At 34.9% G+C, this 17,112-nt stretch overlaps 1 protein-coding gene across 2 annotated transcripts in view; it reads right to left on the bottom strand.

Moving 5' to 3' along the window:
• NEBL (nebulette) overlaps nt 1–17,112 on the bottom strand; it is a 252,215-nt gene that overhangs the window by 232,992 nt on the left and 2,111 nt on the right. The window lies entirely within an intron of this gene.

Here is a 17,112-nt window from a genome sequence, read left to right as displayed (position 1 = left end):
TGGCCTAAGAGTTATTTACATGTTCTAAATTGAAGAACACAAACATTTTATGCTTTAAAATATATACAGAACAGCAGACTGAATTCAGGCCTTATCACAGAGGATGTTTAGTTTTGTTTTATTTATAAATTTGTTAAATTTATTTGCATTTTTTTCCTGGGGTTGGGTCTGTGTTTAAAGCAGGCTCCAGGACTTTGAATAACACTCCATCTGTCTCAGAGGTGCTTGCTTAATTTTTGCTTTCACAGACATTTTTACACAAAGAGCATGCTAATGCTGGGAATTTCTCAGTTTCTGAATTCTACTGCAATGTATTGCAGAGGAGGTAAACAGAAACCTTGAGTCCTGTTTGCAAAGAAATGAAAGACCTCAAACACTTAGGAAATCTTAAAATACACTAATTACAAATACTTAAACACATGCAACAGCCAACACTTCTCTAGATACTTCCTTTAGCTGTCAAAATTCATATATATTTATTTTTAAAACAAATCTCATGACACTTAATCTCTAACATACTTCTAACTTATCGCTAACTTATACTTCTCTCTCCTGGGAATGCAAGCATAACACTACATAAAAACAAACTATGAGCTCTCTATCTTACAGCTTGTTCCTGATGTTAATTTAAGTCTTACAAAATAAATGCCACATTGGAATTTCAGTCCCATGAAAGTAAATGGTCATTGCCATTTTCAAACTCACCTACAATTGCAGTTTTTGAAGGGAGCAAATGAGCATTATTTAAAACTAAAACAGGACAACGTACAGCAATGTGAATCCCATTACATAAGTGACATAACAGATCAACCAGTGCAAAGACATGTATTGCTAGATACATTGTGAAGATAGAGGTTATTAGAAACATTGAGCTGAAATACACACCCACATTGTGTACTTGCTTTCCTTACAACATATTTAGTTATAAGGATATTGTAGATATATTATCATAAATCAACAGACACGTTTCCACAACGTGTTACTAAGCAACTGTAACCAAGACCTTCTGTAAATGAGATTAAAATTCCAAGGTAACAATACTCAAATACAACATCATATTTAATAGACAGAAAGATGAACATGTTCATATTAAAAGAAAAATGTCTGTTTAATGTTATGGTTTTTGAACTAGTTTTGATACCTGGAAAAGTAGATCTGTGCATATCAGTTGTAGGCATTTGTACCATACAATGAACCATGCAAAGATCCATCAGTCCTAGTATATTTTTTTTAAATAAATAAATAGAAACTTCTTCAAACATTTGTTATATGCATTTAGCTCTTCTACTCAACACTATCCAAACTATACAAAAATCTCAACTATTTTAAATTAGTGTTACTCTAGTAACACTAATTAAGAAAATTAATTAACACTAGTAACTACTAGTAACTACTAGTAACTAGTTACTAGTATTAGTAACACTAATTAAGAAAATAGTGTTACTCTTGTAACACTATTAAGAAAATTTCACATACATAAAAAGCGCAAAAATGTACTGTAATACAGTAGTAATTTTCTTGCTGTGTTTAGAAAAAAAAAAATCACCAATATACTTAAGTATAAGCACCTTTCTAATAACAGATAGGATTTAGTATGCTGCATGTCCCCATCATTCTAACTCTTAGACATTCGGTTGGCAGTAGTACCAAGGAAGGTAAGCAAACTCTAATTCAGAATCAGACAGAATAGACCAGAATACACTCTATTCAAAAGAGGTTATCGTAAGCATGTGAAACCTTTCTTCCACTGTCAGTGGTGGCTTCCCATAGAGTTTCAGACAACGTTCTAAGTATTGTCCTCATCCAAAATGTGACTTAATATTTTAAGAAGCAACCCAAATTTAAGAGAGGAAGACTCTGGTTTCTCATTATACTACATGTACTACTGACTAAGTAAAAGTCTATACAGGAACAGAAATCATCTGCAGTGGAGACAGAACCTTCCTTGAAGAAATTTGTTCTGTACTCAGCCCGGTTTTCAGGAACTCAGGGCCATCACAAACCCTTTCTGCTCCAAGTACATTCCATTTCTTTGACACCACCTTCCTTTACACATACACATCTTCGCAAACAGCCTTGTTTTCTTTAAACCTACAAAAAACCCACACTGCATATACACACCACCTGCTGGGGAGAAGATGAGAGAATAAACATGTGACAGACATTAATCATGTTGCTTAATGTGCTCCTGGCAGGCTCTCAGCTACCGTGGCAAGGGGAATCATTTAACAACCTATGTAGATAGAACAGAAAGGGAAACTTGCCAGCATTATTCAGTCATGACTTTTAAGTTATTTTGCCTGTTTTAAACATTTAATGAACATATAATATGTGCAGTGCTCTTTCTGCTCTGAATTCTATGAGTGACAACTTCAACCTTCCTTGAACAGCACATTTCTGCATCTTCCCACTCCTGTTTCAGCCAGGGTGTGCTGTGCTTTAATGTGCCCGGGCTTTGTACCATTGGTACTGTTCAGTAAGTACTTCTCTCTCCACTGTTTTACTGTCTTGCAGAAATGCCTACTAGTCTTAATAACTTATGCCAGTTAAAATAAAAATTAACCAAATTCTCCACTATCCTAGTGTGTACATCTTTTTGTAAGGTCAATAGAAAGCTTTTCTGCTTACAGTAGGAGTGAAATCAAACCATAACAAAATATTCCACAGAGCATGCCTCTCCCTCTGGGAAAGGGTGATAAATTTAACACTCAAAAAAAGTACAACAAGCTGTATTTTTTAATTCGTAACATTGAAAAACAGAACGTGGAGTAAGTATAGACCTACTTCAATTACTTTCCAGAGACTCTATACACTACTGCTTTCCAGCAATAGGAAAAGCTTGTGTGACACTTCACTGGTCACTCCTTGAAATGATGCTCTGTGACATTTCAGTCCCCCACCAGAGACATGTATTGTTTTAAAATGATTTTGTCCATCAGCTTCATGTAACCTCCATGTACAGCTCTCTGTGTAAACCCACTAACACTAGGCACTACCCAAACAATTGAAGTAATTGACTAGTGTGCTATTCGAGTATTTTACATTTTAAATGACAGCATAAATAAATGACATTCTGACTTTGCAGGATCTTTCTCTTCATGCCATCACTGCATTCCTGGTTTAAATTCTGATTTTTTACAGGAATAGCAAGTCTTTTCTGCTTTTCTGTATTCTGCAATCCATATTGCAAGTTCAACACAGAATTCCTATGCATTAACAGAATTGTTTATGAAGGTCTACTTAGTACAGGCTTCACAATGGCATATGGAAAATCTTTCCAGCTCAGATGTCTGTTTCTAACAGTACCCGTTGGTTTCATATCCAGTGCCTTCCAACATACTAAAGGTGTGATTAAGCTGCCTCTATTCAAAAATAATCCCATTGCTTTTTGGAAAAATTGATGCCTGTTCGACAATTTGTAGGGCTCTGAATACATGCTTTCCCAGCTCTTGCTCATCTACTCTTTAATTTACAGATTAAAGATGATTTTTAATCTGACTACGGATTAATGACTACAGATGACTTTTTCAGTATACTTGTTTTATAGCAGATACGGAAATGGTGCCTTGAAGAAATAAACAATGCTGTTTATTTCTTTAAAGAAAGTACCAAATCACTTATTTTTCTTTTATTTTACTTCAGAATAAGAACTTTGGAAAATTAATGTAAGCTTTATTACAAGTAACAATGAAATGGAAAAAATCTGCAAAAAATGCAAGGAATGTATGTACTGAAATGACCTACATAATTCTTTCCAGAATTAACATTTTTCAAGTAATAATGTATTTTGCAGTTAAGTATATTTTTTCCCTACAAGAAACAAAGGATAGAAAAATACCATTGATTTTTGTGGGGGTTTTTTGTTTGTTTTTGTCTTATTTTTTGTTTAGCATTTACAGGTACTTTCTTTCAAATCTAGAATCAAAAACTATCTGTTTCAGGTTAAAGTTGTGCATACAGCAGTGAGGAAAGGTAGAGGAATCATTTTTACCTAAACTTCAATTTGCTCACAGTCAGTAAGCAAATAATTATATTGCAATAGAAAATGTTCAAAACCATAACAGGTCATTCCACTGTGAAACACAAGGAAGCACCAATGAGTCAAATATAAAATCTCCCCAACTTTAACAGTTTCAGCTAGAAGTCTCAAGATAGTACATGGAGCATTGTCTTTCTTTTGGATTGTAAATATGAAGCAGAGTTGTTCCTTGCAAGATAATACAAATTGATATAGTCTATATATCAGGTAAGAAAAGCCACCCATGCAAATAGATTACCTCTTCTCTGAAAGGCTTCTTTCAAGTAAGATTTAAATACAGCAACAGAATCATCATTCATAGGACACAAAACATGTTTATTCAGAACTTTAATTATTTTAAGTTTAAAGCTACCCTCCATTCCAAGAGTATATTAATCACACATGACTACAGAAGACATCAAGTTCCAAAGGAAGTCTGATATACAAGACTAAATTTTATCTGAAACCTTTATTTCAAAACCAAAAACTCCAGCAGATACACTATCAGTTTTAGACTTGAGCCAAAACCTTCTAAAATGCTCCTATAGCGAGCAAAAACCACAGAATGTAAGGACTCCAATTCAAAATTAATTCTATATGTCTGGGAGAAAATCAGATTTAAATATATTGAGATACTGTCCTTGTAAATGTTTTAACAGCTTTGGGATTGTTTGGAGTTAACTATGTACTAGATCCTGACTTTGCTTTCCAGTGTGATATTCAACATACTTGTAAACATTCCTTCCACAACACATTGTTTGGCACATTAAAGTAACAGGGAGTGAACCAGAAATTTTAATTGAAACCTACATGAAGAAGATAGAATACAGCTGTCAATAAAAACCCTAATAAAATTAAAAGAATATACGTCTAATAAGAAAAAAGTGAAAAGAGGCTGCTACAACTGTAAAGCCTATGTGTTAAAGTGCTCTACAAGGACATTAGTACTATTAACTTCCTTTAAACTTCCTCCCACACCTCAGGAAACAGCAGAGCTTCTTGCATGCAGTTGCTTGAATGTACTCATAACATTCTTAAAATTACCCATGATTGGGAAAAACTTCTTTTTTGAGAAGAATTGTGACTCAATTTATTATTTTTTTTAATATTCAAAATTTTCTTCAAAAAATTTTCTTCTTAAAATGGCTGTTCTTCACAAGCTATATCGCCGAACTCCAGCTGTACTGTAACTCCATGCTCTGCAGAGTGTCTACCTCCTTTCACATTTATGGACTATTTGCCAATGCCTGTAGTGACAGGACAATGGACAACAGTTTTAAAGTGAAAGAGGATAAATTTAAATTGGATATAAGGAAGAAATTTTTCACAAGGGTGGTGAGACACCAGAACAGGTTGCCAAGAGAACCTGCAGATGCCTCATCATGGGGAATGTTGATAGCCAGATTGGAAGGGGTTTTGGGCAACCTGATCTAGTGAAAGATGTCCCTGCCCATGGCAGGGGTCTTGGATTAGGTGATCTTTAAAGATTCCTTTTAACCTAAACCATTCTATGACTCTACGATTTACAAACTGTCATTATAATGCTAAATGTAGCATACAACTATAATAAAATTAACATATATAACTGACATATATAATATTTTCATGTTTTGATAAAGTTTGTTTCAGTAAAAACACGTAAGCAAAATAAGTCCAAGTGACAATGCTAAATATTTTGTCCCTGGAATTAAGCATTCTACTACTATAAACCAATACAATTAAAATACAGATTGCTACATGAGGAAAAAAAAAAAAAAAAAGTTTAAACTGGCAGATTCCTGCAAAACATTTCCTAGTAAACAATTGTTCAACTGAAAAAAAAAAAAAAAAAAAAAAAAAAAAAAGGTATAGAATTAGTATAAATTAATACTGAGAACTGTTAATCTAATATGCTACCATGCTACCAATGTGGAAGTTTCATAACAATCCATCTGTTCATGAACGGCCACCCAGTTCCAATTTCTTCAGCATGAGATGTATAACTACTATTAACTGCATGTATCAACGTCTGTTATCCCAGTTGTGAAGTAGTGCCTTATTGTAACAAACATTTTAAAAATACACATCAAAAGGAGACCCTGAAACATTTCCAATTGAGATCCAGGATGTACACAAACAATGCACATGGAAATACAAGGGAGACACATCTGTCTCTCACATCATGGGCAGTGTCATAGCACATCAGACGTTGAATTAGTCACACTTGAAGTATGCAATAGAGATGAGAAACCCATTGGAGAGATCTGAAATTGAACAGCCAGGTGGCTTTGCTGATGCACAAAGAAAAAATGGGAGAAGAAAACAAAGGGGCTGATCTGCTAACCTAACAAAGTCAGTCAGAGCCTGTGTCTACAGCACAGCAGAAAGGACGGGATGGAGCATGCTATGAAAAAGAGGAGCTGCCATTTCCCTCAGGGTGGAATAAGTAATTAGAGAAAAATAACCATTTTTGCCCTGTTTCCTTCAACTTCTAAAAGCACATTACAGTCTCCTTTGCATCTGTACCCAGTTTGACAAGCTTAAATTTTCCCTTTGTGAACACATTCCATGTACAGTATTATTCTGCATAGGAGACATATAATCTGTCGTTGCCTTTTGGGCAGTAAGAGAGATTCCTGCTGCTGACCCAAATGAGGCTTGAAGCAGCAGTAACTTAGTCATGAAAGCAAAGTATTTAATCAGTGCAAGGAATTTGTATATTACTCTTTTGAGCTTCTCCTTCACAAGAGCACAAGTCACCCTGAAAGGTCTTTAGCGTGCAGAATTGATCCATGTAAAGGCATGACCAGCTTCTCTTCAGACTTCAGGATGTCTTTCTAAACTTCCTGAAGTAACAAGAACAGAAATCCCTACTTATAAATATTACTAATATTTCCTAGTTTACAAAAATACTAATTGATACAGAAGACGCTTCGTAGCCTATAAAACCAGATACTCTGTTACATTTAAAAACATGCTCCAAAAGTAATTATTTGCCTATGCTGAGTTGTTCGTAACTGACAAATGCAAAAAATTAGCACTACCAATCTAAGTTATTACTGTACAGAAGAATATCCATTCATCTCATTGGAAAAAAAAAAAAAAAAAAAAAAAAAGTTCACATTTTGCCTGCATTAGACTATCAGAAAAAATAATCATATATGCTGTTCTCATTTTCCCATGATTCTCACTGTATTTCTTAGTTTCCCCTCAAGCTTTTCATCTTCATGGCGACATTATTTAATAGCCTAATATTTCAGTGTACAGAGACATTCTTTTCAGGGGCACAAAATTAAGTGAGAAACTGTATTTTATCGCATTGCCCAGAAAGTTCTTATGAATTTCTAATTTGATAACAATTTAAAAACTTCACTGTAAGTTCCTCAAATCAGGACTTATTCTTCAGTACCTGCAGTGCCAATAAATCAAATCATATTTCATATAATAATGGTATCTCTTGTTCCGTTCTGAATATCAATTTATTATTGTTAAAATAACAGAATTAACAGAACTGAGCCTGGGAGTGAATATTCCATGATAGTCCCTGCAAGAACTGCATGGAAATGTATTAGATGGCAAAGATTGGTCATTAACTCAGTCAGAGCTAAACTACTTGGCTCTTCCTTTTTCTTCTTCCAGCTTCTTCCATCCTTGTTAATCTGGATTTCCAACATTTCTGACATAACCATAAAACAAACCACATAGTAGTCTTAAAAGTGAGCTACCCAAGAATGGCTGTGTTTAATCCCCTTTGGCTAGACAAAGTTCTTCGGTCAAATAAAACCAAAAGCTCCTGTCATATTCCAACTGGCCATCTTCTAGGAGAGTACCCCACTTGCAAGCAGGGCCAAAAATGTGACCATTTCAGAGATTTAGTTTGCCATTGCTAAATTGAAAAGCTCATGCATTCTTGTAAATTAATTAATTATTTCTCTTTTCCACCTCGGTATCCTTGCTTCCCCTGCATGCATTCATTCTCTTTATTTCTCCTATGAGTAGACACATCATCACTGTTAAGTTTCCCTTAATACTTATCGTTCAGTCTCATTTACTAGACCTGTCAATCCCTTTCAGATATTTCAGGGAATATTATTCTTCTAAATATATCTCTTGATACTTTTCCTCCGGTCTAGTTTTCCTTTCTCCATTCCTCCTACAAATTTTGTGATAATGCTACAGTATTTCAACAAGTTATGCTAATAACTGTTGTAACAAACTTCATCTCTGTTTTCTGGTAGCCTGACAAAATCATATCAACTACTACAAAATAAAACTCAGAGACCTTTTTATATTATAGCAAAATTTATATCTAATACGCCCACAATAGGCCATTCAGCAACTGTTCTTGCGCAATGCCTCTTTCAACAGGCATTCCTTCTCTATTCCACCCCACTTTCTCTATTGCCCTTCAGATACCAATATCAACAAAAGCACTACCATCATTGTATCAAACACACCAGTAGCTTAAATACATATGCACTAAGTCCCTTAGGAAGATTTGTTTTTAAACATATAATTTTTCAGGTAGGTTCTTTACAACACAGATTGCAGCCTCCCTTTGGTATCAACACACAAAGCACTTTGCCAGTTCTAACTGCAGTAATCATCTTTTGGTCAACCACTCACTGAGCACTTCCACTGCCAGAAATCATCATGTTGGCCCCTTTTCTTTCTGTATGACCTGGCAAACCCAGTCAGGAATGTCTTTCCTCTTGCAATACAACACTTGAACACTCCACTCACTGTGAATGCATGCCACTCAACACTGTTCAGAAGAAATAGTCCATGGTACTGTTTTTTTATTTAAATAAAACATTATGGTGTTACTTGTGGGGCTTTTTTTGTTGTATTTCCTTTTAATTTAGGCAAATTATCTCATCTTACCTTTTTTTTTTCCTCTCCAAAGCTTAGCTACTTGCATTTTAATTAAGTCTAAAAGCAGTATCTTATTCTCTTAATCTTTCCCTAAATATTTCTATTTATAGTACTCTGATGCTGGAAGGAGTTGTATTACAAGAATTGAATTCCTCCAGAGTAAAACTGAAACAAAACAAAATGAAAACAGCTATTATCATTTAGCTTACCAAGTTCCAAAATATATATATATATACATGTACACACACACACACCTGAGGTATAAAATGACTAAATTAAAATGTATGAAGTTATTTTTAAATTTGTGAAAGTGGCATTACACCAATAGACCTGTGTGAAAAAATGCTGCCATTTAGAAAGACAAAACATGATTGACCTCCAAACATTTGCTCTTCTAAGGAAAAATAACCCAGATGAATTTTGGAAACTGTGAATGAAGATCTTAAAAGAAGGAAATTTACACAGCTTCCATACAGTTTTACATTTTAAGAAACACTCTTTAAAGATTACCTATGCACCTCCCAGAAAAAGCTTTTGCAATAAATGCTTAAATAATTACTGGCCAAATTACAATTAGTTTTTCATTTCCAAAGCTAAAGACCACTCTCAGCTGTGACTTTGATGGCACATTTTTATGTCCTCCTCACATTAAGGTATTATGGAATCCACTATGGTCATAGACTTCTACTGCAACTGAGAACAAAAGGATTTGGGGGAGTGGAGGGGAGAGACAGCTGGAGGAGGAAATACAAGAAATTAAAAATTCTGGACTGTTCATCATTCAGACACTTTCTCCTGGTACAAGTATAAGTTACATGGGTAACAACCCTGCTCTCTTCAGCCTCCACAAATACATCACAAAAGAAAATACCATGTTCAACTCTGATACACTATCAACTCTGACATCAAGAAAGAAGAAATGGACTAATTCATGGATCAAGAAAGAGAATTAACAGTGGTTTTTAGCTTTTCAAAAAGTTGCTGTGTGAGATTATGTAATTAGGAGTAGAATGAACTGGTTGATTTAATTTACATGCAGACAGACCAGTTATTCAACAAGTACTTCACTCTTCTCATAGTAAACTTTTCCCTGCCTACAGTCTCCTTTGTAAAGAACCAAAACATCATGAAACTGAACCATGCATTCTACATAGCTTTTATAATCTCTAAATTCAGCAAAACTTCTGTAAGCACCCCACAACACTGAAAGTATAAAAATAGTATTGATTGACCCTCAGCCAAGATTGTTAAGTTGTCTGGATAATTATGAAAAGCTTCCAGTGACATTATATGTAAACATCAAAAGCTGTTTATTGGCACTGAGCTGACTGACTTGGTGTTGTTGTTCTCCGTTGTCATCACCTATTCTGAAAATTCAAAGTGACATGAAAGGCTGGAACATATACGTATTTTTCTTAAAGCTTTACAAAGGAAATAGTCTGTCAGGACAGCAGGTTCACTTGGGATTATCAACAGTATTGGCAAAGCAGCACAGAAGTTCAAATTCAGAAAAGTGAAAATACATTTTTTAAGTTCCTTAGCAAATGTGACAGGAAATTATATGGCTAAGAACATTTAAAACCCCCAAACAGTTAACTCACAAAACCATTAACAAAACATACCATCAAGATTTTACAGACTCACTACAACCAGTTATTACCCCTTCCAAAGCTCAAGCTGTGCAATGCAAATAAGTAAACAATGTGGAATCACAAGATTTCATCCATTGTCCTTGTTATGCTGCCTAAATATTTTAGTAAATATTACTGAAACAAACTTCATCATTCTTTAGGTATGACTATTGTAAGTGATACCCATTAAGGAAAAAAAAAAAAAAAAGAAGAAAAAAAAAAAAAGATTAAGTTGAGTATTAACATTGGTTAAAATACCAAGCAAAGAAAATCACCATTAATGACACTGTCTCTCAGTAACTACTGTCCCTGAAGAATATTTTTTCTTTATTTTGTGACTATTGGTACCAAAGAGATGTATAAGCTCTTCCATGGAAAAATTACCTGCAGTCTATGATGACCAATGACCATACAAATTAAAACTGTGTATTTACATGAGTCAAAGCAAAAACTGGCAACAGACCAGGTTTCCACACAGCAAGGATTTCTACAAGCATTGCTTGCAAATAGCTTTGTATGTCGTATTTATTGCAGTCTTGCATTAAAATAATAATAAAACATATACTACTCATTTGCAAATACTCTATTTATTTGCCCTAGCAATGTCCTAAGTAACAGTGAACTACAATTGTATCTTTGAAGCAATTATACCAACTAGCAGAACACTAAAATGCATTCCAAACATAGACCCTACACTCACACTGGGTACTAGACATGAAAATACTGGCTCAGCATAGTCTAAGAATTCACCCCTCTGACAGAAAACATGAAAAAACTTATCTCCCTCAGGGCAGTTTTTTTACTCCATTTGCACCAGCAGGGAAACAGGCTTGTTGCAGCTAAACTGTAGCACTTGACGGTGCTTTCCACAGCCTGCAACAACCCAAACCAAAGGACCTGCTGGAGCACAGAGTTCCCTCCCTGCACACTCACCAGCACTTCCATGTAAGGAGTCATACACAGGCCTTTTTCAAGCACACAATCAGGACACAGCCAACTGAATACACTGAAATGGAACCTGGGAAATATTTTTGCATCCCATTACTCAGATATAGTCATAGGGATCAAAACATTTGCCTTCTTCAAACAGTTTAAACTTAAGCATCAAACACCTTTCTGAGACTTTAATAAATGTTGCCTAAGAAGCTCCTTCAGTTGGTCTAGAGAGCAGCCTTGGCTTCTTGTCCTACCCTCCTTGTCATTACTGGATACCATCAATTCTAATTTGGACTTAATACTCAGTTAACCAAGTCAGGTACCAAAGCACCAAGTAGCAGGAACCTATGTTTCCTCTACAATGTTCCTGTAGCTGTTCCTCATATTTAAGCAGGGTTTGCCTGAATATTAACAATTATGCTCTTGCATAATTTTGCTTTCTTCTTACGCAGAATTTAACACCTGATCTAGCACTTCATGACTAGGCAGAGAAGTACTGCAATCATTCTTCACTGCTCACTATCAGAAGGGACAGATACAGAGAGGTACATACCAGGCCCAATACCATTCTATGCTTTCACCCAGCGACCTGGAAGATGAAATGAAGATTGCACTTATTAAATTTGCAATGTGCTTACAACCTCTCTGGTGGGAAGGTTGATAGGATGGAGCTGTAAGCACATTAGAGAACAGAATTAGAATATAAAATGAATTTGACAAATTGGAGAAACAGCCTGGGGAAAAAAAAGTGGAGATTTAGTTCAATCAGAACCAAGTAGAAGATCGTACGCTTTGCCAAGAATAATCAACTGCTCAGATAATGGATAACAACAACTGCTGATGATGCAGTTCTGCATAGAAAGATAAAAACATAGCCTACAACAATCTGAATATGACTCAACAATAGCCTGACTTTGGGAGAAAATAAAGAGGCAAAGACTGCACTGGGACTTAGGAGGAAAATATTATACGTGAGTTGCATGGGCACTCTTCCTATTCTACCAGTTCTGGTAATGCTCCATTGGGCATTACAATTCAATACATAGATGGACCATTTGGAGATAAATGAAGGTAGAGAAACAAAAATAAGCAGAAAATATGATCTGTGAGGAAAGACTTAGAACTGTTTTTTTTATAGAAAACATGACTGAGCAGGGATCTAATAACCATTCTCAGATACTGGAGTCCATACTTAATGGGACACTGAATCAGAAATAATGGACTTAAATGATATATACACATTTAGCTCTGTCTTGAGACATTTTTCTAATAGTTCTGTTATTTGCATTGTTCATATTATACTATTTCCTGTGACAAAAGTCTTCAATATACAAAGTTTAAAAAGTGATCAAGAGTAAATCTTTGCCTTCTAGAAAGGTTTGCATGGCAGTTTCTGGGTTATTTCTTTTATAAGGATGACCAGTTGGGGTTGGTTTATATAATATCTTATTTTTGAACAAACTAACAATCAGAAACAACTGGAAAGTCCAAAATAGAAGAAAAAAATAATAATAACTGGCTGTAACAGTAACTCCAGCATTGAAAAAAAATCTGATTCCTCAACCCAAACTCAGTGCTATCCTTTGACACTAAATAAGGTGTTCAGTAGCAGCTGATGATGGAAAAGTAAAAAACAAAAATCTGTTTACCCTTTGCACTCTCTTTCCTGCAACTCCTAAAAGTGTCGCAATCATACTTCAGAAAGATTACTCTTGCTGCTCCTTACCGAGCAATTTTCTTTCTTATTGCCATATTTAAATTGAGAAATATTCATCCACCAAAATCAATATTGAAAAATAAGATAACTCTAACTAATTTTATTACAAATCATATCATCACATACCTGTCCACCTTCTAAAAGATTCCTGACTGGTTGAAAGAAAACTGATGCACATTTCACAACTAAAATCAAACCCCTATATTGAAGTTTCTCTCTAAAGGCAACAGATTCCATCTGATTACCAGCAGCTGCATTCACTTCTAACCTATCTGACTGCCCAAAAAGTTGTACTGTGTACTTATAATTTCCAACCTGCTATAAAATAACTGAAATTTTACATCTCTTCCCTATACTATTTTACGATGTGTAGTTTGACTGTATTTGTAGATCAAAACTATAGTACAAGTCTTCTAACTTCACAATATTTCAAACGTATTTGCATATCTATTTCCTACTAGCATGAGTTAAAAAAAATTAAACCTAGAAAAAATAAGGTGATGATGAGTTTTTCTTCATGTCAATAATCCATGCTAAGACTGATGGCAGTAGATTTAAATTTCAAAGTTATGTAATCATTCCATATGGTGACTGTCATAAATAAAAACTTGAATGAAGCTACCCTGTGTGCAGGCGATTAGCAAAATTTTAGATACTAAATATTTCAGAAGGATTTATTCCAACAGTGAGGCTGTTTGCCTTTGGCAAGAGGGTATATCAGGTATGCAGAAGTTTAAGCTATTAGGTTTTGCAAAAATTAAAAAATACATCTCTGTCAGATGTGTTCACACATGCAGGGAGTCTTGTTTGCATCAGCAGGTATAGCTAATGTGGAAAGAACATTCCAAAAATATGCATTTCAGCTTCTACATTTTGCATAAAAAGTAGTCTTGTGTTTTGGTCTGGTGAATCTGTCAAAAAAGCATTTATATGAATATTCGTAAGAAAAAGTTACCATGTAATCATCCTACACGATTCAATCATTTAACAAGCTTGAGAACTAGTACACAGACGGTTAGTTGCCAAAATGCCATTCATTTCCTAGCATCATATTGGTTATTTGCAGTTGAGAAGAATAAGCTCTGAGTTTGCAAAAAATAATGATAATAATTACTTTTCTTCTTACTATTTCCATATAGATAATATTAAACACTTTTTTGTATATCTGTAGATGCTGAAGCAGATCAAGGGTTCAGATTTGCATTATAGATACTTTGACTTAACAAGTCTTTGAATTACCCAAGCCATTTTAATCATCCTAACCCTTCTTCCTAACCCTTCTAACCTATGTGAATATTCAGAGATACAAAGTGTGGCTCATCCACCTGCACAGCACCAGGCAGAACTGCAAAAATGGACTGCAAGTCTGAGCCCTTAGTCTCATTAATATTATTGCACAAATCTGGCAGCTCTCTAGAAATGTAGCCTATCTGAAGTCAGATAGCAAACGGAAGGCAAGACCGAAGTTATAAGGCAAACCTAGCAGTGTCAACATGCCAAGCATCTACAAACACGCAAAACTTTTTGTATGAGGCCTTTTAGATGAAGTGTGAAGGCAAGTAATTAGAGAAATGCAGTATCATAGATCATGAGAGTACTGTAATACTGGAAGGTCCCAGCTGAGATCAAACCCCCAGTAGTTCTAGGCACCTTGCAAACAAGTAGAGAAACTATTCCAACTCAAACAGCTCACAAATTACATAAACAATAGAGAAGATGGAGAGAATAATGTTGTATAATCTTTTCTCTACAAGTAAGTGAACTAAAAGGTTTTAAGGAGACATTAATGAATTCTGCCTTTTAACCCAGTTGCAAAATCTTTAATAAATCTACAATTTGCAAAAGTAACATCAGAACTGCAATACTAGGGAGCTCAGCTTCTTGACCTGTATTATTTCTACTACCCAGCAGCTACTTTGCTGACAATGTACCCATATCACAAAGGTGATCACAACCATTAGCTGGAAAAATGACCGGCTGACCAACAAAAGCTTGGCATTAAGAAAGCAGAGTCCTGTACTTACAAGTATTTCCGTTCTTTTCTAATGGACAGCAAATTAATGTATTTCATAATATATTCCTTCTTGGTTTACCAGTCCCCATTAACCCATTAATTTCTGACCTTGCTACCTTCCACCAAAAGTATAGATTGTAGTAAAACATACACAAATCTGTAGCTGTTTCTTATACTAATGAAAAACAATTATATTTTACATTCAAACTTCTGCTTTTTGCTAGTATTCAGACAAAAATGATTACTTGCAGCATCTGAAAAAAAATGTAAGATACTTTAAGTTCAAAGGTCAAAATACACTCAAGTGTGTTATCTAACCTTTGAACTAATAACCAGATACAAGCATTACTGAAGATGCATACTCTTCAACTGTCCTTACAGAAAGCTACCTATGGCTTCCAAACATATGAAATAATTCAGTGGTATTGCTCTCCTATTCAAATTAGTGCATAGTTTTTTCACTTTCATCTACAAATTACACTCTCATTGATGGATGGCCTCAATAAACAGTCTAACAGTAATTGCTCTTTGTCAAGAGCTTGTAGGTGTTTGTATGAGTAAATTTGCATTCTTTTCTTCTCAGATTTTCTGATCAAGCAGTATTTAACATAAAAATGGATTTGCCTCATACTAATGAACACTGGAAAAGACACATTCTTAATTGGAAATACTTTAATGGCATCTGCTTTGAAAATGAGTAACCTTTGAGATGCAAGAGTACTATGTCAAAATACCATAATTTAAATAAACTGCATATTCAAAATACAGCTTTGCATAAACAACATACTCCTTCTTTGAAGGATATTAGAGTTCACTGAAACCACAAAACACACATTGGTCTTCCATAAGTGGTTCCATATGACTCTTACAATTATTTAGAGTATTTGTTTAAAGCATCTTCCAAATAACTAAGTTTACCAAAACTTAAGAACAAAATAACCATTGTTGAAATACATATATTAAAATTTTGCTCTTACTTGATAGGTTAACCCTTTTCCTGTGTTTTTACATTGTTTCTTCCTGTTTCAGGACATTGCAAAGACAGCAATTCTTTTTCCAAGGATCACTATAACAAAGCTTATTAGAGCAACTACTAGGAAGAACAGCAGTTCTGAATGGTATGCAACAGATCCATCATCCTTATTCCCCGTCATTTATAAACACAAAGACACATCACACACAACTACATAGATGAACTCTCTGATAACAGAAATTAAATACACACAGCATGGAAACCCCAACCTATAGCATGGAGGGCACCTGCTAACACTTTTTAACAGTTTTTACAAAATATAAGAAAAGGAAAGGTCAGGAAACCAAAGTATCACCACGGAGATTCAACCCCAACCTGTTAGATAAAAGGCACCAAAGTACCATCAGAGCTTGAACAACTGTAAGCAATGTAAGCCTGTACTTGTACTTGATATCAAGTACTACCAAAGCAGAGTCCTACCTAAGGCCAATAAGCTTTAGGTCAGTTCTGAATTGCAGCGTGCCACTTGCTGGAGCATGAGTTGTCTCCTTTCCTAGAGAACTTCTCTACAGCATGTAAGACTGGCAACTCACCACACACTTTAAGAGTTCTAATGGAACCCACACACACTGCAGAGCGTTTCAAGGAAAGCTAGAAATGCGTGTAACAATGCATGTTCCTAAAATAATCCAAGCACAACTATGTCCATTGAAACAGGTGTTTCAAGTTTTGGCAGCACAGCAATTTTTATAACAAAACTCCTATTTCAGATAGATAGGCATTGCCTGACCAAGTTTAGCCTGCAAGAAACAAGCATATGCTGTTGAACTGTTCTGCAAAGGTCAGCCATAGACTGTTTGCCTCAACACGAAACAAATATTTTAAGAGGATTATTAGAAAATATTTCTGAAATACAAAAAAAAAAAAATACAATATGGCCAAAGTTTAAAATTTCTCTTTTAATGTATA

The sequence above is a fragment of the Aythya fuligula genome, chromosome 2 (assembly GCF_009819795.1).
Source record: "Aythya fuligula isolate bAytFul2 chromosome 2, bAytFul2.pri, whole genome shotgun sequence".
In the NCBI taxonomy this organism is placed as follows: domain Eukaryota; kingdom Metazoa; phylum Chordata; class Aves; order Anseriformes; family Anatidae; genus Aythya; species Aythya fuligula.
Note: the sequence above shows the minus strand (reverse complement) of the source record. Positions and strands in the feature narration are given on the sequence as shown.